The sequence below is a fragment of the Mesoplodon densirostris genome, chromosome 13 (genome assembly GCF_025265405.1).
Source record: "Mesoplodon densirostris isolate mMesDen1 chromosome 13, mMesDen1 primary haplotype, whole genome shotgun sequence".
NCBI classification, from domain to species: Eukaryota; Metazoa; Chordata; class Mammalia; order Artiodactyla; family Ziphiidae; genus Mesoplodon; species Mesoplodon densirostris.
The window spans coordinates 88,393,212-88,416,210 of NC_082673.1; the positions used below are offsets into that span (position 1 = coordinate 88,393,212).

The following is a 22,999-nucleotide window of genomic DNA, read 5'->3' on the forward strand; positions in this document are numbered from 1 at the left end:
CTATACTGTAGGTTCCCACTGGTTATCCACTCTATATATAGTAGTGTGTGTAAATTAATCCCAAGCTCCTAATTTATCCCCCCTCTTTGTTTCCTCTTTGGTAACCATAAGTTACTGAAATCTGTGAGTCTGTTTCTGTTTTGTAAATAAGTTCATTTATATCATTTTTAATTAGATTCCACATATGAGTGATATTATATATTTGTGTTCCCCTGTCTGACTTACTTCACTATTTACAATAGCCAAGTCACAGAAACAACCTAAATGTCCACTGACAGAGGAATGGATAAAGAAGATGTGTGGTATATATATATATATATATATATATATATATATATATATAATGAAATATTACTCAGCCGTTAAAAAAGAATGAAACGATGCTATTTACAGCAACATGGATAAACCTCAAGATTATCTTTAGACTGTTTTTACTTATTGTTTGGAGACCAGACCAGGGGTCCAATGAGAAGGTGTCGCTTAGTCTTCCTAAATATCTGTCTTCTTTTGTATGTGTCAGGGTTGATACCATGGATGAGTATCTGAAAGGAGGGTTAGAACCTTGAGGGAAAACAAGTCTGATGGAAAGAAGGTGGGAGGGGCAAGAGAAGGGGATAGAAGGAAGAGGAGGGGAGTAGAAAACAGGGAGCAGAGAGATGAGAGAGAGGACCTCTTCAACGGCTCCCACTGTCCCAACAGTTTAATCTGGAACTGCCAACCAGAAAGCAAGAGTAAAAATCTTTTAGGTTCTGCTATTTCTTTCCCCCTAAATGAGTGATACCGATACTTTGCATATCTTATGTGCCTCTAAATGCTTACAACTCAAGTTACCTTCCCTCTGCTGAGAGCCCCCTCCAGCCCCAGGGGGCTCTGTGAGCACAGATTACAAAGCACAGGTGCTGCTTATCTGACATGGACCCTCTACCTCAGAGTCCAAGCCAGGGAGCTCTCATGGGCATTGACTTGTAGACTGAATCTCACTCCCACTCTGGGAACATGGTCATGGCTCTGCCAGTACAAAGGAGCTCCCCAGAGAATCAGGTTTGTGCTAAGCAGTCAAAACTCTGGGGGACCCCTTCCAGCCCTCCAGGCCTGAGGACAGCTGGGTGAGGTCTGGGCTATTTGAAAACAAAGATTCTAAGAAGCTATCACAGCATTTCTTCGAACCCAGGCCACATTCATATGGGAGAAACTTCCAAAACATTAGAGTTCATGGAAGTTGAAAAAGCCAAGTCAGATTATGAGCAACTCAAGGTCAGAACCTTGGAGTTTATATGGTTTAGAACAGGATCTCCTCAGCAAAGCAAAAATAGGGGTCCTAGACTTGCCCCACTACTTTCTTGCTATGTGGCCTTGGGCAGGACAGTAAATAGGAGCTTAAGTGAAGCAAGAGTCATGCCCAGCCTATTTTACATGATGAATGTCAGACTCAGATGAGATGAGAACTAAAGAGGTGTATGTATAACTGTGAAATTCTCAAAACCCAAGCAGATTTCCTGGTAAGACGAAGATGATAATGATGATGACTCTTTACACTAGATAACTGTCTGGCTATTTCTAGGAAGAGGAAGGACAGAAAGTCACCTTGAAGCCAAGGTTTATTGTTTCTAACTGTTTCAAAGAGTAGGCAGAAGACAAAAGCTACCTGAAGCAGGTGTTCACTGCTTTTCCAGAGAATGAGCAGAATGACCTTCAGTATCACATAAGCTTTGTCAGATTGGTAAGGCCACTGCACACTCACTGCCAGGGCAGAGAGGTGTGGCATGGCCTTCTGTAATTCCATCAAGGCGGCTACCTTTCCTGGAGACCCTATCACAGGAGTACAAGTGGAACAGTCTGCTTCGAGAGAGGAGGAAATTCTGGGAGCAAAGAGACCAAGATCTCGATGACTTTTTCTGGAGTTTGGAAGTTGAGGAGGTCTGTTACACTGGGACAGACTTCTCCTGATGTAGGAGGTATTAACACACTGTGTGGATCCGGCATGGAAAACTTGTTCCTGGAAGTAGAAGGACTTTGAACAAAGCTGGGGCCTGAAATGATGACTCTGGATGTTGCCCACGGGCAAGGGGTTTGTAAGCAGAAGGCTGGTTTTGTTACATGGTGACCTGAAAAGCTCTGTGGACCCATCTATCCTGGCACAAAGGCTGTGCTTTGTAGAGCAATGGCATTGGGGTTCCGAGGCTTGTGTAGGGATGCTTGTAGAAGCAAGTTCACCATTGAGAGGACGAGCCTTCTCAGAACTCTAGAGAATCACCTTTAACAGAGCACCAGCATGGCCACGAGAAGCCCAGAGCAAGAGACCAAGAAACCCAGTTTTCTCCTAGCCTGGCATTCAGAAAAGGACCCTGGTCCACTGTGGAATCTCAGAGCTTCTTGGACAATATGAGACGGGGGAGGCACGCTGGCACGTCTGCCAACAGGGCATTTAGAGACACAAGCCCGTTGGTGGAATATCCAAAGAGTTGTGAACATACTGGCACCTTCGATGTCTGAAGTGCATCAGATGGATGATACACCAATAAAGGGCTGCATTTTCGTTGTCATTTTTATTGCCATTTGAAAGAAAGCAAATGGTTTTCTTACTTGCTACTTGACCCTTCTGTACATGGAATATTGACTATTTTGTTTTAGTGCCCATAGAGATGAGTGTAAGCCTTAACCATATCTCCAGGTTAATATGTTTCTATGGGTTTTGCTATAAAATATATTAATTAATTCATTAAATTCTTATGAATCACCTACTAGGCATCAAGTCATAGGCAAAAAAAAAAAAACCAAAAAAAAAACAGATTCAGTAATCAACAATCATAGGGTTCCTTCATAGAGAACAGACCTGTGGTTGCTAAGGGGGAGGGGGAGTGGGGAAGGGATGGAGTGGGGGTTTGCGACTGGCAGATGCAAACTATTGTATATAGAATGGATAAACAACAAGATGGCTAAACAATAAGGTCCTACTGTATGGCACAGGGAACTATATTCAATACCCTGTGATAAACCATCATGGAAAAGAATACGAAAAAGAATGTATGTATGTATGTATGTATGTATATATAGATACACACACACACACACACACACACATAAACTGAATCACTTTGCTGTACAGCAGAAATTAATACAACATTGTAAATCAACTATACTTCAATAAAACAAAGTAAATGAAAACAAAACAAAACAAAACAAAAACAATCATAGGGTTCCTTGTGGGGTGTTCCTGTCTGGAACATCTATCCATGGAGTAGGGATGAGTAGTCCCTTAATTGTTCACCTCCACAGACTTCTCCTTGTCTGAACGAATTTCTCAGCTTTCCAGATACATTGCATTATTTAAAACATCTTATATAGGCTACTTTAACAGTTTTGATTGAGGGAGCAAATTATGTACAACAAACTGGGTTTGGGCACAGATGTTGTTACTTCTAACTCTATGGCTTGAAAAAGTCACTTCTCTGTAAGATGCAACATACTCGAAACCGTTTTGCTCATTTCACGTTGCTCTACAAAAGTTAGCCTGAGATTGGTTGGTCTGAGTTCCAGGCACTTTATATTCCTTATCTCACTTGACCTTGGGTATGAAAGTCTTCATTCCCCTCATGAGGGAACTCAGGATCATTGGGTTAAGTTACATCCTCAGCAGCAAATGTGTCAATAGTAGATGGTAGAATGGTGACTCCAAATCACGTGCTTCTTTTCATTCTTTCATCTCTGAGTTTGTTTACTCATTTATTATTTAACTAAACGACCCCACAGACAATGTTAGACATAATACCAGTCACTGGTGATGGTACAGCAACAATAAGGGCTAGCCTGCAATGCTTAGTGCAATACTTCCCAACGTTTTTCTCTCCTCACTGCACTCACGTTACTCCATCACTTCTGTTTCACGGGAAAAGAACTGAAGTCCTAGCATGATGGAACAGCAGGCCTTGTGTATTATACTCACTCAGATATGCACTGAATAATCAATTAATTAGTTATTAATGAAGGCAGGGATACAAAGGGATGATTTTTGGAAGGTTCCCTATGTTGGGGGAAGCTCCAGTTCCCAGGACGTCTGACTCCTATCTTAGTCTGCAAGAAAACTCGAGTTACAAAGCAGAGACCGTGGCCTGGCAGAAATTCATACTTGCAGAAGGAGGGCAACTAAACCAAAGAATACAGGGAAGAAAAAAATACCCTTTAAATTCCTGAAAATGAACAAGGGCTGCTGATGTAATTTAGTCGTGAGCATCCTCCCATCCACACTGAGTGGCCTTAATTACTTAATTATAAACCCTTTTCACCTATTAGAATGAGCCCAGTCAGGCTAGCACTTGATAACACTTTATTAGCCAATAATGTGCACTGCTATGTAATTTCTAAAGTAAAAGGCCAGAGGGCCGCCTCTAACACACTCCAGTCGCCCAAGACTTCCCCTGTTGGGCTTCCTTCTGATCGGTCCTAACCCCTGTGCAGTCTCAGGTGTTTCCATTTGTGTTCTAATTACAGAGTCCAGTCCATGGCCTTGCCCCTCATGCTTTTGTAACGACAAGAAATGGATTGGAGTTCAAAGACATGGATTTCCTCAGGGCTCTGCCATTTGTACACCGCGCACCTGTGAACAAGGAACTTACCTGGTCTGAACCTCGGTTTCTGCCCCTGTGAACTGGGGATGGGAGTTCAAGGGTTGGGAGGGTTGAATGAGATGACCTAGGAGTGTACCAGGCACAGAGTCTAACATTTAACAGGTGGTCTCGGAGAAATGGCAGTGAATATACTGCTGGATGGAGAGGAGCGTGCAGCTGATGTGACGATGAAACGTTATCCACAGTGGAATTCTAGCAGCTGCTAGCAGAACTCTCGAGGGAGGTGGAAAGGGAATCCTCAATTGTTTCTTGATCCTGGGAAGACAGCAGGCTTGGCGCAGGGCAGTGGGCACTGCCTGGAAAGGCAGAGTTTCAGGAATCTCCCTGTTTATAGCTGGGGGTCTTTCAGTGAGACGTTAACTCTCCCAGGCTTAGTTTGTTCACAGACGAAAATGGCAATAATGATTTGACTCAGCAGGGTGGCAAGAAGAAGATTCCTTATTTTTTGGTTTGTTTTTTTTGGTTTGTTTGTTTTTCTTTTTTACACTGTATATCTTAATTTTATTTTTTTAACATCTTTATTGGAGTATAATTGCTTTGCAATGGTGTGTTAGTTTCTGCTGTATAACAAAGTGAACCACCTATACATATACATACATCCCCATATCTCTTCCCTATTACGTCTCCCTCCCCCCTCCCTATCCCACCCCTCTAGGTGGTCACAAAGCACCGAGCTGATCTCCCTGTGCTATGTGGCTGCTTCCCACTAGCTATCTGTTTTATGTTTGGTAGTGTATATATGTCCATGCCACTCTCTCACTTCGTCCCAGCTTCCCCTTCCCCATCCCCACCTGCCTGCTGATGGAAAGTAGCTACGTTCATGGTTTCCCTCTCCTCTCCCTGCTCCCCCTGGGATGGCTCCTCCTGCCCTTCCCACCTCTGTGTTGGAGACCTCCATCTATGTCTTGCTGTTTCCAAGACTTTATACACCACTCACAAGCTGACAACCCCCAAATGCCTGACTCCAGCTGCACCTTTCTCCTGAGTGGACCTGATCCCCCGTCCTCTCAACATTACTCCTTTGACATCAAATCCACACCATAAACTTACATACCCAATATAGAACCTTTGGTTGTGTCCCTCCCCCAATCTCTCTCTCTTTTTTTTAATCGAGTACTTCTTGTTATTTTATTATTGGTAAATAATGGAAGAAAAAATGGTCCTCATTTTTATATCATTTTTTTTTACATTATCATTCTTAAAGTACTCTTTCTTTTTTGGCTAATTTTGTTGTTGTTCAGTCTCCTGTTGCTTTTAGGTATTATAAAATTTTTTTAACATCCTTATTGGAGTATAATTGCTTTACAATGGTGTGTTAGTTTCTGCTTTACAACATAGATTCTGCTTTATAACAAAGTGAATCAAAAACGTGGAACGCTTCACGAATTTGCGTGTCATCCTTGCGCAAGGGCCATGCTAATGTCGTTCCAATTTTAGCATATGTGCTGCTGAAGCGAGCACCCTCCCCCAATCTCTCAAACACAAAGAGTAAAATACTTCCTGGTCATCTCTGTTTTTTTTTTTTTTTTTTTTTTTGCAGTACACGGGCCTCTCACTGTTGTGGCCTCTCCCGTTGCAGAGTACAGGCTCCGTACGCACAGGCTCAGCGGGCATGGCTCACGGGCCCGGCCGCTCCGCGGCACGCGGGATCCTCCTGGACCGGGGCACAAACCCGCGCCCCCCGCAGCGGCAGGCGGATCCCCAACCACTGCGCCACCAGGGAAGCCCCTTCCTGGTCATCTTTGGTTCCTCTTTCTCCCTTACCCTCTCACCCAATCCCCCATAAATCCTGTGGGTTTACATTCAAAATGCGGTTCTGATGAATCCCTTCTGGGTCACTTCATAATCTTCTCTCAATAGAGAATATGGAAAACTTTATTTCTACTTCTACTATTACTACTCTTTAGTCTCTTCATATAAAATATAAACCAGACTTCATCACCGCCCTCCCCCCATTGCATTTAGAATAAAATCTAAATTACCTACTATGGTTGAATTGGCCTTAAATGACCAGTTTGGAAGCTGTAGTCCAGGTGAGGGTTTAGCACAGAGCCAGGTCTTTTCCTGAAGTCTAGGTCAGGCAAATATTTATCAAACGCATGACTGACCAAGGCTCCAAGTGGTCCGATCACTGAGAATTTGGCAACAGTGTTTAATAAACATCTGTGGAAGTGAACTGAAGCTGGGCTCAAGCAGCTTGCTGCTCAGGGATCTGTTTGCTGCTATGTCCTCAAGATGACCCGGAATCCACACCTATCCTGTTCCCTTACAAACAGCCAGTGCTAAGTATGCCTGAAACATACAGCCTGGGGTTTTCTGAGAGGGGTATAACCAAGGCTCCACCTTCTAATTCTGAAACCCATTCTGTTAAAAAGTTATCAGACCCAGCAAATGGGAGGCAGAGAGCCCTGTTTATGTGATTCAGACTTTCCCGAGCCATCTGCCTCGGCCATATGCTTCCCAAGGAGAACTAAGTATAGCACAATTGCAGCTAATCAAATCTTTGTAAGAGCTGCAGCATCCCCACCCAGTCATGGGCCTGGCATGTTCCAAGGAGCACAGAGCCCTTCTGCAGCCCAAGGTGACCTTGGCCTTAACGGGAGACCACAGAATGTAGGCGGCAGTTGTGACTTGCTAGGAAATTATCAGGGAGTGCCGAGAGGCACTGCTGAGTAGGTAAGAACAGGCGGTCACTCTGCCTTTCTCCTCCACAGAGATGGAAGTCCCCTCCAGAAGATCAGCCCCATGGCCATGGCTGAGCCAAGACTGACCAGTCCAGAGACAGAGCTGCGCCCCAGGGCCCAACTCTCCCCAAGAGCTGAACCCACCACTGTCCCCTCCCCAAGCCGTGAATGAGTGGAGCTGCCCCCAGTCAAGGCCATTCTCCCCTGGACTCTCCTCCAATGCCTCACCTTCCTCTATTACACCCCTGTCTGTTAGAGGACACATACCCCAAATGGTTAGCACAGGCACCAACTAATCAGAATGCGTGCCAGGCACAGTGATGACCAGTGTCCTGGAGGCCATCTGCTGTGCCAGGCACAAATCCTTTATTTATGGACTACAGGGAATGCGAGGGTTTGGGAGAGGGACCAGGCTAACTGGCCAGTGGAGGGGCAGCTTAGGCATCTGAGGGCAGTGGCTACCCTGACAACTGCCCCTACCAGATGCACTGGCTGAACATCGCCCCTCATTAACATGAACATGGTTTCTCCAAACCGTGTGCAGGGCAGCCCAACCTCTCTGCTGAGACCTGTCCCTGCAGCTAGAGGGGTTATATTTTTGCCCCTCAGAAGTCCCATGCTTTCATCTCACTCCTTCTCCCTCTAAACTCAGTGTCAGCCCAGAGGAACCTAAGCGCCTGTCCTCCAGGACATGGGTGGCCTTGCAGCCGCTACTTTCCCCTTCCCTGCATCAGCATCTTGTCCTTCTGCTGTGCATCTGCAACAAGTGCCACAGGCGCATCTATGCGTGGACGTGGAAATTACCCCAGGGCCAGCTCTCCTCTCTCCAACGCAAACCATCTCCATCGCTAGATACCCCCAGGCTCTCAAAGTTGGTCTGCATGCCTTAGAGTCCTGGACTCTGATGGGTCACCCTGACTCAGACCTGGCAGCGGCTGAACCTAGTAATTGACCTTCAACTTCCCACACAGCAAATGCAGGACACAAGTGTGTCTACTCCATGCCCTGACCCAACTCTGAGATATTCCTTGATCTGAACTTCTTAGCTCCAGCCTACAACGGGACCAGTCTCAGCACAGCTGGAGTGTTTGGCAAGCACCCACTCACGTGGTGCTGACACTGCAAGGAGTAGGACCCTGAGGGACTGAGCTAGGATCTGCTCCCTCCCCGTCCTCCTGGCCCACTTCACTCTCCCCTCCAGCAGCTTTCTCTGACCGTCGCAGCCTAGAGGGAAAGTGGATCCTACACGTTCACTCAGCATTTGGAAGATGCTCCATTTCTGACTGTACCCCCTCAACACGCTTACACCCCATTCATCAAAAATATTGAGAATTCCAGGGTCCGTGATGGATCTGTGGACATGAGACAGTCCCTGTTCTTGAAGAAGGCCGTTATCATTCTCTTCCGATGAATAAATGTCATGATTTCCCCCAATAGTTTCACCTTTTGAATCGTGCACTTATAACCCATCACAGGTGATCAATGGGTGTTTGGTCAATTACAGAGCTATGGCAAGATGGCGTGAGGAATGTCAGAGAACTTTTTAGACCACTGGGACTCGGTGGGGAGGGGCACTGCCAAGAGGTCTGGGTTAGTGCCTGCCTCGATTTTTCCCTATCACAAGGACGTGATGTTCCTTTCATCACTTTGCTTTCTGTAAAATGCAGCTATAATCTCTAATTATGGTATGGTCATGAGTACCAACTTAGATCACAGGAAGCAACGTCTATGGTTCGCTAAAATGAACACTACTTTTCAATGTTCTAACTACTTTCTTAATTATTTTCGGAGGAGGAAGTGACTGGCTGATAGTGACTTCTACCGTGTCAAATACAAGTTTATTTCTGATTAGAAATAAAAGCTAAGAAAGCTAATATAAATTATGTTACTGATAATTTTCAGACGTCCGAGCACAGTGCTTTTGCTCAAAGTCGGTAATCTATACATACTGTTTGAATATTGTTTCCTATGACCTTTTTCCCACTAAGCTTTCTTCTTCTCAGTCATCATAGACGCTGCTGGTTTTGCTCCTTCTTCAGACACTCTCTCAATGCCCCAGGCAGAGATCATTGCTCTCTCCTCTGACCCCAGAGCAGTTTGCAGCAGCTGACTTAGAACATCTATCGTGTGCAGTTAAGTTCTGTGTGACTCTCCTCTGAGCCTGCGGAATACATCCCTCACCACTGCATTCTTAGCTTCTAGCAAGGTGCCTGGCATAAAAGAACACAATTAATATTTTTTTTAATGAATGGATAGCCTCATCCTCATCTCAGAAACCTGTGTCTCCTTGCAAATGTCACCTCCTCATGGAGATTTTCCCATTCATTGTAGTTACAAGTAGCCCAGGCTCTGAAATCAGCTCTGCATTCAAGTCCAGACTCTCCATTCACGTGTAATATTTTTTTACATTTTTTCATTTAGTCTTCTTAAAAAAAAATTATTGAAGTATAGTATATAGTATATACTCCATTATAGGTTATTATAAGATAATGGGTATAATTCCTTTGTTTTTTTTAAAATTTATTTATTTTATTATTTTTGGCTGCGTTGAGTCTTTGTTGCTGCGTGCGGGAGGCATGTGGGATCTTCCTGGACCAGGACTCGAACCCGTGTCCCCTGCATTGGCAGGCGGATTCTTAACCACTGCACCACCAGGGAAGCCCAATTCCTTTGTTTTATACAGCATAGTTTTGTTACTTATCTATTTATATAAAATAGGTTGTTAATCCCATACCCCTATCTTGCCCCTTCACCTTCTCTCTCCCCTCTGGTAACTACGAGTTTATTTTCTATACCTGTGAATCTGTTTCTGTTTCGCTATATACATTTGTTTGTATTATTTTTTTTAGAGTCCACATATAAGTGATAATAGTACAGTATTTGCCTCTAACTAATTTCACTAAGCATAATATTTTCTAGGTTCATCCACATTGCTGCAAATGGCAGAATTTCATTCTTTTTATGGCCGAATAATATTCCATTATATATATATATATCACACATTTTCTTCATCCATTCATCTGTCCATGGACACTTGGGCTGCTGCCATATCTTGGCTATTGTAAATAGTACTGCTATGAACATTAGGGTGCGTGCATCTTTTCAAATTAGCGGTTTTGATTTTTCCACTTGCAAATTACTTATGCTTTTTGAGCCTAATGTCCTTCATGTGTAAACTAACCAGAAAAACCTCTTCTTCTAAAGCGTTATCGTGAAAGTTAGATAAGACAGTGATTGGTGTCATTATTTTTATTAACAGTGCGTTTTATCCATGTTCACATCTTTGTTGTGTGTATTCCACCTTCTACTTTATTCAGCTTGGAATCACCTTATCCTCACCCACATGCACGCCCCCCCCGCATCGTTCTACAAGCTACTTGAAAGCACAGACAATAGGATGGTCATTTGAGTGTCTTCCCTGTGACCTAGGTGAGTGCTTTGAATAAACCAGGTGCTCAATAAGACTCTGGCAAAGTAATAGGTAGAGGATTAGCCTGGTTATCTCCAAAGGTAGACTGAGTCCTCATTGAGGAAGACAAATTTTCCTTTTTCATCTGAGCCACTATCCTAAGTCTGAGAATCCACACATCCATATGGGGACTACTAGCTAAAAGGAAATCACAGAGTTCTGTAAACCCATTTCACAGATAGGAACTGGGAGGCTCAAGAAGATGGAGAATCCAGCCCAAGGGCAGAACTAGCAGTGGAACCTAGAATCCAGCCCAGGGCTCTTCCTCCTGCCCCTCAACGCCCTCCCTTGGTGCTCACTGGGGCACTGAAGGACTGTTTGCAAGGCTGTTTCAATGCCTTTGTGTCTGAGCAAATTCTATAAACAGCATCTGAAAGTCGCAGCAGCACCTGCCTGGGTGTCAGCCAAGGCTTGGCCAGTGGGCTCCAAAATCAATGCACACCTAGGTCTGTGTCCTCAGAATCAATTATTGCAGATTTAGATTCAATTACCAGATGGTCTCTTCTCTCGGGCTCATTTTTCTGCACGTCTCCACTTTGGCACAGAGGTGATCGTGAAAACTTGCTGATGTGCACCACAGCCGCCATCACCCACCTGGCATGAGCTGGGGGCAGGAGATGGGGGCAGCTCTCCTTTTGGGCATCCCGGCAGAGTCGGCCTCCCCCACTGCATGCTGGGCTGCTACGGCATCACATGCCTCGTGATCACACCTCATCTCCTCATTATTTAATGTCTCTTTGAGTGTCCTGGGGTTCAGTCATGTAGTTCATCTCAGCAGCCATATGACTGGGGCTGAGAAAAAGTAAACTTTTAATGACTGTAATGATTTTCCCTTTTTTTTAACATCTTTATTGGAGTATAATTGCTTTACAATGGTGTGTTAGTTTCTGCTGTATAACAAAGTGAATCAGCTATACATATACATACATCCCCATACCTCCTCCCTCTTAGGTCTCTCTCCCACCCTCCCTATCCCACCCCTCTAGGTGGTCACAAAGCACCGAGCTGGTCTCCCTGTGCTATGCAGCTGCTTCCCACTAGCTATCTATTTTACATTTGGTAGTATATAGATGTCCGTGCCACTCTCTCACTTCATCCCAGCTTCCGCTTCTGCTTCCCCTTCCCCCTCCCCATGTCCTCAAGTCCATTCTCTACGTCTGCATCTTTATTCCTGTCCTGCCCCTAGGTTCTTCAGAAACTTTTTTTTTTTTAGATTCCATATATATCCAACGGCTTTTAAGCGAAGTCAACTTTCTCTCATTAGAATTAAAATACATACAAAAGCCAAAACTCTCAGCCCTCCTGGCTATCACTCTCTCTCCCTCCTTGCCCGAGCAGTGATGCTTACCCAAAGAATGCCTCTACTGGCTGTCTCCATTTCTTCATCATTTTACTCACGCTTCAGTGCCCCCCAAGTCTAGTTTCTGGACCCTTATCACCACCCAAAGAGCTCCTATCAAGGTAATGAATGTGCTAGCTGTCACTAAGATGTCCAGGAAAGTTTTAATGCACGTTGTACTTGAATTCTCAGAAACTTTCTGCAATGTCGGTCAATGCTTCCTCCTTGAACTATCCCCTCCCCGTGGCCTCTGTGAAATCAAGTTCCACCAGTTTCCTCTTGACTCGAGGGTGGCTTCCGTCTGCCTCCTTATCAGAGTCACCTCCCTGCTGCCTTCAGTGTCACTCCCCACCTCCCTTACAACGGTGTGTTTCACTTAAGTTACTGCTGGAGTCATACTGACTGTATTCTCTTCCAACCAGAATGTAAGCCCTATGAGAGCACTAAATTGGCCTGTTTTATGCATTCTCCAAGTCCTGTACATAAAACGGAATGCACTACTTAGCCAGTCAATGAAATCCATGTGTCTAACCCAGACTTCTCCTCTACGTTCAAGACCTTGAAGTCCAGTCGCCTACTTGAGATATTCTGTTTGGATTTTCAAAGGCAGCACATAGTTAACATGTTTCAAACCACCACTAGAGGGGGGGAAAAAAGCTAAGATGCTGGTTTCTCTTCGAACATTCCTTATTTGAGTAAATGGCTCTAGGAGCCACCTTGTCGTGTAAACCAGAAATCTGGGAGTCACTGTCTCCCTCCGCCTTCTGGTGTGATCTCTCATCTCTCCATCGCAACCACCAACCAACCTGCCCGTGCTCACCTGGCTTCTCACCTGGGTGGCTCAATGGCCTTCGTTCTGCTCAACCTTGCTTCTGGTCTGTCTCTCTACAACATTTCCAAGGAAGCATATTTTCAGTACACAAATAGAATCAAGCTGCTGCCCTGCTCAGACTCTTTCAGTAGCTTTCCATTCCTTTTAGGATACAGGAAACACTTTTTTGCCCTAATACAGTCCTCAGACCCAATTTGTCCCTGTTTATCCTCATCTCGTTCCAGGCTCCCTTGATCACTCTTCCACAGCCACAGTGGCCTGTCATCCCCCTTTGTCACTGCATCACCTTGGCCCGTGCCGACTCCTTCTGCCTGGAGTGGCCCTTCCCTTCCCTGTGGATCATGCCAACTTCTGCTAACCCATCTCTTTCCCCAGAAAATGTTCTCTCATCGCCCTAAATCTTCTCAAACCCATGATTACAAGCCCTCATAACACAAGGCATCTCTCTGAGTACTGTGATATTAGTTGGTGTAAAAATGACTTTGACTGTTTGAATAATCTCCTACGTTAGACCAAGTCTTCTGTGAAAGACAGGCTCTTCTTGCTCAAACAGAACTATCTGCGTGATAGAAATTTGCTGAATGTGAAATTTTAAAATATATATATTTAGGTTTGAAATAATGGATAAAGACTCTAACCTACTGACTTTTTGTTTTTGTTTTTGTTTTTTATTTTGGCGGTACGTGGGCCTCTCACTGTTGTGGCCTCTCCCGTTGCGGAGCACAGGCTCCGGATGCGCAGGCTCAGCGGCCATGGCTCACGGGCCCAGCCGCTCCGTGGCCTGTGGGATCCTACCGGACCAGGGCATGAACCCGTGTCCCCTGCATCGGCAGGCGGACTCTCAACCACTGCGCCACCAGGGAAGCCCACCCTTACTGACTTTTTAATATCTTTTTAAAAATCATTTCCTTCTCATTTGATCATTACAAAAAATCACCAAACGAGTTATCCACTTGAAACAAAACTAGCACTGTAACTGTGGCAATGATTCAGAAACACCCAACTCCTTGACTCCACTGATGTATAAACTCTCTGAGATGGTTTCCTCCTTTGACAATGGAAACTGAGATTCTTTTCTCCAAAGACTGCTGTGAGAATTGACAAAATAGGATTGACCAAATACCTAGCACAGTGCCTGGTATATTCAGCTGCAATTTCAATAGAAAGTTGTTAGTGCCATTGCTACCAATCCAGGAAACTATGGGTCATCCACTGGCACATATGTCAGAAGGCTGAGGCCAAGTGCATCGACTCCAGTGAAGATAAACAAGAACGTTCACTTTCAGGAGTCATGGCTTTTATCGCGCTTTAAACTTTAACAATATTGAACCAAACGGCTCTAAACCAAGGCAATCAATACTGGAGAAGGTGTGCTCAGGTGAAGCTTTCAAACAGAATTTAGATGAAAGGGAAAGCATCTCTCAATGAGGTCTGGAAGTGACGTGAAATTCTTGTCATCCACCTACTCATTCTTTCATCCATCCATCAGTCCGTGGACTCCACACCTCAGCACTGAGTGACAAAGCTGTGACAGCAGGTGTGTGAGTCATGGCAGTAAGCAAGTTTCTGTCCTCCTAGGACTTACACTGTGGTAAAGGGGGGAGAAGAAATGCTTGAGGGGCTTCCCTGGTGGCGCAGTGGTGGAGAGTCCGCCTGCCGATGCAGGGGACACGGGTTCGTGCCCCGGTCTGGGAGGATCCCACACGCCGCGGAGCGGCTGGACCCGTGAGACATGGCCGCTGAGCCTGTGCGTCCGGAGCCTGTGCTCTGCAACGGGAGAGGCCACAACAGTGAGAGGCCCGCGTACCACAAAAGAAAAAAAAAAAAAAAAAGAAATGCTCGAGTAATCATTCAGTTATAACGTCATAAATGCTACAAAAAGAGAAACAGAAGGGAATATGGCACACTTAATTTGGGGTGCGGGAAGCGTATGACCTTAAGGTGAAAAGAGGCATCTTATGGGCTATTAAAACTGAAGTTTGACAGTGGCCACAACAGACCCTACAAACCAATGTGAAGGGTTAGACTCAAAAGCAAGGTTCACAAAGGGAGTGGATGGGAACCACGCCTCTGAATTCCTCAGTTCGATTAGAGGAGTGACATGGCGTCAGGTAGAGAGGGAAGAAAGAATCTTAGAGAGAACAAACATACAGATGTTTGCAGAAAGCTGTTGCTATGAAGTCAGTCTCTATGTACACCACCTCTGATGGAGGAGAGAAAAGCGGTGTCACCTCCTCTCATCTAAGCACGGAGGGCCTGCCCAAACAGCTTAATACAGATCCGTCTAGTTCGGGGACCAGAGGACCAGTGCATGTTGGACTCTTCAGAAAGTTAAGGCCACTCCATGCAGCAGGAGAGAGGTTAATGCATTGGGATAAGCGTAGATGTTCAGAATTTGTTGAGGCAAAGGAGACATTATGTATGGAGCAGACATGAGATCTGTAGGGAGAGCTGACCTGGTGCCATTTTAAGGCCAGCTCAGGGGAACCACATATGTGACAAGAAGATCCCGGCAGGGAAAGTCTATGTGAGTGAAACACATCCAATTACAAGATGGAGATCCAGGGCAGGCGGAGCCAGCAGGGAGGTGTGTGGAGCTGCTGATACAGGACCCCTGAGGTCGCACCCCATTAGCAGCATGGAACACTAGCTCACGTGAAAATGATGGTGAAGCCAAACAGACCCAGATACAAATCCCAATCCCACCATGTTCCTCCCTAAGCCTCAGTTTCCCCAGCTATAACTGGGAATACTGTTGATTATATCCATAGATTGTTGGGAAGAATACATCCCTATTTGTAGGAATGACAGGAAAGCTCAACTTAAGCTGAGAAGCAAAAGCTTTGAAACATCAGACTCCAAAGGTTAGCATGACTTTGTCTAAAACAAAGATAAAGGACAAGCTACAGACTAGGAGAAGATATTTTCTACACGATACATCAGGGAATCATGAGCAAAGCTGTGTTGAGCAGGAGGTAGGAGACAACATTACATCAATAAGGAGCAAATTATCCAAAAACAGCAGCAAAGGTTGTAAATGGGAAACTCATAAAAGGGAAAATAAGAATAGCTCATAAACACATGAAAGGAAAGTGATTAGGGAAAGGCAGACAAAACAAGATACTAGATTTGTGCAGGGAAATATCCTCATGAACTGCTGGTGGAAGTTTGAACTGGAACTTTGAAACGCCTTCTGGCAGTTTTCTTTCATTTAAATCTGCATGCCCGATGGATGCTTTAGCAACAGGGCTTTTTGTCATCTAGAGCAGGTCCTCACACATTCGCACAAGGAGGCATGCACAGCAATGTTGTCTGAATCGTCATTGTGTACAAATGCCCCCCGAACAGTGGTATGCCAGCACAAGTCTAAAAACTGTCTTCTAAACAGAACTGATTTGTAATGTTTGCAGATTTCCTGGTGCAAACAGTCCTCCACCCCCTCCATGGCCAGTTTCAAGCTACCCACATGAAGTCACCAAACCTGGGAAGAGATGAACACAATCAACTCTCAGGCGCAGGTGTAAGATGACCACAGCACACCTCGGTCTCCATCTGCTTATGTGAACAGACTTTGTCAAAGTAAGAAAAAAACAAAATCTACCCATTATCTCTTGTTGAATAGAACATGAAATGAAATGCAGAGAACGTATACCTGCAAGTTAGCCATGGTTTCTTTGGGGATGGGTGGGGTTTCACATTTGGATAGTGGTCAAAAATATTTGTAGCCTGATTTGTAACGTGCTCAAGGAAAATTTAGTCATAGATCACTTATGTAATCCAATTCATAAAATACTGAAATTGTTAAAATGACAGAATGGTGTTACTTATGCAGCAAATTAATGAGATGGCCAATTAATGTTGATTCCTTTATTATTCTCTCTTCTACCATTAGCTCCCGTGAACCCTGTGGGAAACAAATTAAGTTTGTTCATTCATCCATTAAATGCACTGTTATTGGGTGCCTACTTGTGCCAAGTGCTGCAGGAGAATATGGACGCGACCAAGACTTACATCAAATTCCCCAACCTGGGGGGTTATAATCTTGTTGGTGGAGAAACCTGTGTCTGGCAGTTCCTTACGGAACTAAATCAGTGATTCTTAAAGCAAGGTGGACTATGAGACATCAGACTGTCTACTCTAGTCTTCAAAGACATTTACTTTAAATTAAGAGGAATTAAGGAAATTCTTATTAAACGTCTGTATTCATGAGACAGCTGTTCCAAGGGCCAGAAAGTTCAAACTGTCTTCAACAGGAAAGAAAACTTCTCAATCCAATAGTAGCTCTAGCTTCAGGTATGGCTTGATTCCTTGGCCAAGGGATGAAACTCAAAACCCTAAATGCCTCTCTGCTTTCTCTTTCTCCACATCCCTTTGACTGTTCAGTGGACATCCCAAGGCTCTTTGTACAATGGAACCACGGGCACAGTAGTCTCAGAATTATCATCCTAGCACCCCAATAACCAGGAGGCTAGAGAGAGAAGACAGGTCCCTCCTTGGAGGTCCTTGTCCAGGACCCAGGCATATATTGATTGCTTGAGCCCATCAAAGCCAGGCCTGAAGCTGGGAATCAATAGGCCACACCGCTGAGAAGATGGAAGAGTGACACTTCCCAAGGACAATTAGCACATTGTCGACAGAAAAAGGGAGTATAGAATCCAAAAAGTCAACTGCTTCAAGAGTGCCACTTACCATGCTAGGAGCTTCATGCTGTTTGAGCCATTTGGTTGAACAACAAAAAAACAGGCCTCTTCTTCCCCAGGGGAAATTAAAACTCAGGAATTTTAAATGAATTTCTGACTCTTCAAACTGCAAATGGAGGGCCTTTTTCATAATGGAGCAAAAACAATCACTTATCGTGAAAATGTTCATTAGATTTCAAGTTCTTAAATTAAAATAGCAGCTTTTCCATTGACTAGCGACCTCGGTCAATTCATTTAATGACTCTGGGTCTGTAAGGTTTCCACTTAATTTTTCTTTTTTTTTTTCTTTTTTTGCATGTTGCCTACTGGTACCTTCTTTTTTTTTAACATCTTTATTGGAGTATAATTGCTTTACAATGTTGTGTTAGTTTCTGCTGTATAACAAAGTGAATCAGCTATATGTACACATATATCCCCATATCCCCTCCCTCTTGCATCTCCCTCCCACCCTCCCTATCCCACCCCTCTAGAGTGAAGTAAGTCGGAAAGAGAAAAACAAATACCGTATGCTAACACATATATATGGAATCTAAAAAAAAAATGGTTATGAAGAACCTATGGGTAGGACAGGAATAAAGATGCAGACATAGAGAATGGACTTGAGGACACAGGGAGGGGGAAGGGTAAGCTGGGACGAAGTGAGAGAGTGGCATGGACATATATACACTACCAAATGTAAAACAGATAGCTAGTGGGAAGCAGCCGCATAGCACAGGGAGAGCAGCTCGGTGCTCTGTGTCCACTTAATCTTTAAAGTTCCTTTTGGCCCTAAAACTCTGATGTATTTCGCACTTAAGTCTATTTTCTCTGGTTCCTATTTCAATGACTTCAAGGCAATGATCTTTGGAGTCTTTCCTCCATGAAAGTGAACTAACCAGAAAGATTTAGATCACAATAGTTCCTCACAACTCCTGATGCAACTCTAAAATCCCAGGATGGCTGGTTCATCCCTTTGGTTAGAAGCCCTTTGCCCAGACTCCTCAAATGCACAAGCCCAAGGAAGTCTGACACCCCAAAACAGTAAAGGCTCCCAGGGGATGGGTTTCTCAGACTGTGCTCCAAGGTGAGAACAGTCTAGTCTAGTAGGAAGGGCACTGGTCTAGGAACCTGGCATGCAGGTTCCCACAGTGGCTTTGACACTGAATATTCAGGGCTACAATTTTATAGAGGCAATGTCTCCTTATCTATAGCACATGAGTGCTGTCCCTGATGGATACCAGGCATTGGGTACTGGGCCACACGCTAAGAATGGAAAGGAGTCATAACAGCATGGTCCCCACCTTCACTGAGTTCTAGGCTGCAGGGACCAAGAGAGGAGTCAAGTGGTTTTCACAGGAATACATGCACACCATGATGACTGCCACAAGGCAAAGGCACCAGCACTCAGCCAGTTCAGGGGAGGCTTCCTGGGGGAAATGGACTTCAAAAGAAGTACTAAAGGAGAAGTAGGAGCAAAGAAGCAAAGGGGAGGACAGACAAAGGGAGATGCATAAAATGTCCTACCTCTGGGTGCCTGCACCCTAGTGGGAACGCTGGTGCACATGCAACATGAATACATGGTAATAAGCAGTAAGAATTACAAAGAATGTTCAGATAAAATATGGGAAGCTTCTAAGAAGCAAGGTCACTCTTACGTGGAAGATAAAAAGCTTGTGTAAATAGGAAGAGGAATGTGATGATCTGGTAATATAGTAGGACATAAACAAGAAAAAACAGAGGGGGTGGGCTAAGCACATCTGGTAGGTATCACAGAACAAGCAGAGGCAACTACTTCCTGAGGGAAATGGGAAATAGCCCAGGCTGAGCCAGGGCATGTGTCAGGGGAAAACTTGAAAGGTTTTATTTCAACGACCTTGAAGATAAAGCTTAGAAATGTCCAGCTACTGGATGCTTCCTACTCTGTATCAAAAACCTCTCTCTAATTTTCATACTAAGTGAATTTAGAAAGAGAAAGACAAACACCATATGATACCACTTATATATGTGGAATCTAAAATGTGACACAAGTGAACTTACCTACTAAACAGAAACAGATCACAGACATAGAGAACAGACTTGTGGTTGTCAAGGGGGAGGAGGGGGTGGGGGAGGGGTGGATTGGGAGTTTGCGGTTAGCAGATGCAAACTAGTATATACAGAATGCATAAACAACAAGGTCCTACTGTATAGTTCAGGGAACTATATTCAGAATCCTGTGATAAACCATAATGGAAAAGAATATGAAAAAGAATATGTATGTGTATATGTATATATATACTGAATCACTATGCTGTACAGCAGAAATTAACATAACATTGTAAATCAACTATACTTCAATTAAAAAAAAATACTCTCTCTAAACGTTTGGTACTGTGAACTGAGACTCCCTTTCAAATACAATCCCATCCTTGTTTTTTCTCTCATTTCTCTGGCTGCCCTCCTCAGGCATCTTCATGAGCTTCTTTTCATCTGCTCAGCCTAGGTTTCACGGGGCCCCATCCATCCTTGGCTGCCTTCTCTTCAAAACCCACAGAACTTCCATATGTAAACTTATCCCCATTAATCTCTGGGTATTTGCTGGTGACTCTGCATGAATGAACCTCAGCGTAAATCTTCCCTGGAACCAGCCCTGAGTTTCCTGTGTGGAGGAAACGGAGGCACCGGGCACTTGTTTCAGTTTCAAAGATGTGGAACCAGGGTTGAACCCAGACAGACTATAGATGCCGTTTTGTGCTCTTTGATGGGTCTTCCATGTGTAAACACTCACTGAAACAATGGTACGAACATTTGGTTCACTGCCTCTTTTAAAAAAGGTTGAAAATATTTAAATAGTAAAATTGGGACGACGTGCAGTATCCTAAAAGCACATCCATGGGACCCCGGCGGGGCAGCCCCTGAAGGTCTGAGTTTGCTACTACAGTGTCCATGGGAGTGATGAGGGCTGGAGCGTGAAGCGAGTGAGGCTGGGGAGGAGGCTGAGCCCAGGAAAGAGGACTGAGCCTGACCAGAGTGATGTCAGTGGGCTTGGAGAGGACCCGAAAGACCTGAGGAGGAGGAGAAAGTCCCAATTGATAGGACTTGAAATTTGATGCAGTGTGGAGGGGGTGCTGGTGACGGGGTTCAAGGAGTAATTCCGGCCCATCTTGCAGGACCAGGTGGGTAGCAGGGCCATTTAGCAACACAGCTGATTTATTCCTCCAGCTGATGCTCAGCACAAGTCCTGTCCTTAGCACTGCGGGTGGAGTAGGGACCTGCCAGACCCTGGAGCCCGACTCACTGGGGTTGCATCCTCACTCCAAGACTCACTACCTGGGAGGCCTTGAGCCAGTCCATGAGCTCTCCATGCCTAAATTTCCTCTTCTATACAATGGTACCTATTCCTGTAACTTATCACTTAGGGAAGGTGTGATAATAAGGTAAATCCATACACATAAATACATAACATATTTGAAATATTCTATTTCGTGGCACATAGAAAACACTCAGTGATGATTTACTGAAAGTAGCATTATTATCAAATTTTAGAGGAGACACAGACAATAAATATATATGTAATAAAACTAGCTGAAGTGGTATGAAGAAAAATAAAGCAGAACAAGAAATTGGGTTATAACAGGAAATCTATTTTTTTTTAAATAACTGGGCAAGAAGCCTCTCTGAGGAGGTGACATCTGAGCAGAGACCTGACCTGGATTCACTGAGAAAACAAGCTAGGTGAAGATGGTGAGAGGAATGACCAACTTCACAGTGGAAGGACCCCCTAAGTTCAGAAGCTCTGAGTTGGGAATGAGCTTGGTGATTCAAGGAAGAGTAAGAGTGATGGGGAAGAACGTAGAAGATGCGTTTAAGGGGAAAGTCAAGGATCAGACCATACAGGGGCCAATCAGGACCTGCTAAGGACTTTGTAGTTTGTTTGAAGGTCTGCAAGAAGCAATGTGATGCAGTAGTTAAGAGCCAGACTGCCTGAATGGGACCTTAACCCAGCCTCTTCCCAGATGTGCACATCAGTACCTTCATCTATAAAGTGGGGATAATAATAGCACCTACCCTGTGGAGTTGTGAGAAGTGAGAAAATTTAATATACGCAAAGAATATAGAACAGGGCCTGGTGTATATTAAGCATTCTGTGTCATCATCATCATCATTAGAAGACTTTCAGTAGCGGTCCAACATAATCCAACTTATCTGTAAAAAGCACTACCCTGGCTTTTGTGTGAAGGTGATGCAGGTCAGCCTTTGGCAGTGGTGAACTAAAATGAGTTGAGTCCTGAGAGTGATGGAGAAAGATCACTGCATTGGATATGGACTGAAAACTTCTCAGGCTGATGTGCAGCCACATGGATCGACCTAGAGGTGATCATACTAAGTGAAGTAAGTCAGACAGAGAAAGACAAAGATCATATGCCATCGCTTATATGTGGATTCTAAAATACGACATGAATGAACATATCTATGAAATAGATTCACAGACATGGAGAACAGACTAGTGGTTGCCAAGGGGGAGGTGAGGTGGGGAAGGGATGGACTGGGAGTGTGGGATGAACAGATGCAAACTATTATATAGAGGATGGATAAACAACAAGGTCCTACTGCACAGCACAGGGAATTATAGTCAATATCCTGGCATAAACCATAATGGAAAAGAATATGAAAAAGAATGTATATATATGTATAACTGAATCACTTTGCAGAACAGCAGGAATTCACAACAGTGGAAATCAACTATACTGCAGTAAAATAAATTTTTAAAAAAAATTCTCAGGCTGCATGGCTCTGTGCATCTATATTACCAAGTTTCCCTGAGAATATGTGCGTGCTGGGTCATGCTAAGTAAAGTCTTTAAAAAAATCACTGTCTTGGGCTTCCCTGGTGGCGCAGTGGTTGAGAGTCCGCCTGCCGATGCAGGGGACACGGGTTCGTGCCCCGGTCAGGGAAGATCCCACATGCCGCGGAGCAGCTGGGCCCGTGAGCCATGGCCGCTAAGCCTGCGCGCCCAGAGCCTGTGCTCCACAACAGGAGAGGCCGCAAAAGTGAGAAGCCCGCGTACCACAAAAAAAAAAAAAAAAATTCAATGTCTATTTAAAGTGGATGTAGTATTACAAAAAAAATTAATGGAATAAAAAGAAACAAAACTCTCATGCTTTTCTTTCAAGAACATTCTGAGTAAAAGCCATACTCTTCAGAGATTATGTGTTCCTCATAGCCTCTCCTTGGGATCTTCAGAACTAGCTACCAGGACAAAGTGGGAAATCCTGTTTCTGTAACTGTCCAAATACCCTACGGATATGTCAAGGTAAGATAGGAATTTTCTGTTAATTTTCCAGCATGAGCAGTTTTAACATAAATCCATCCTCTTATCTTGGGCTGTCCT

General features: G+C 44.4%; 1 protein-coding gene and 1 pseudogene across 1 annotated transcript in view; both read right to left on the reverse strand.

Moving 5' to 3' along the window:
* FAM135B (family with sequence similarity 135 member B) overlaps positions 1 to 22,999 on the reverse strand; it is a 166,827-nt gene that overhangs the window by 96,689 nt on the left and 47,139 nt on the right. The window lies entirely within an intron of this gene.
* LOC132501119 (U6 spliceosomal RNA) lies at positions 5,989 to 6,086 on the reverse strand (annotated as a pseudogene).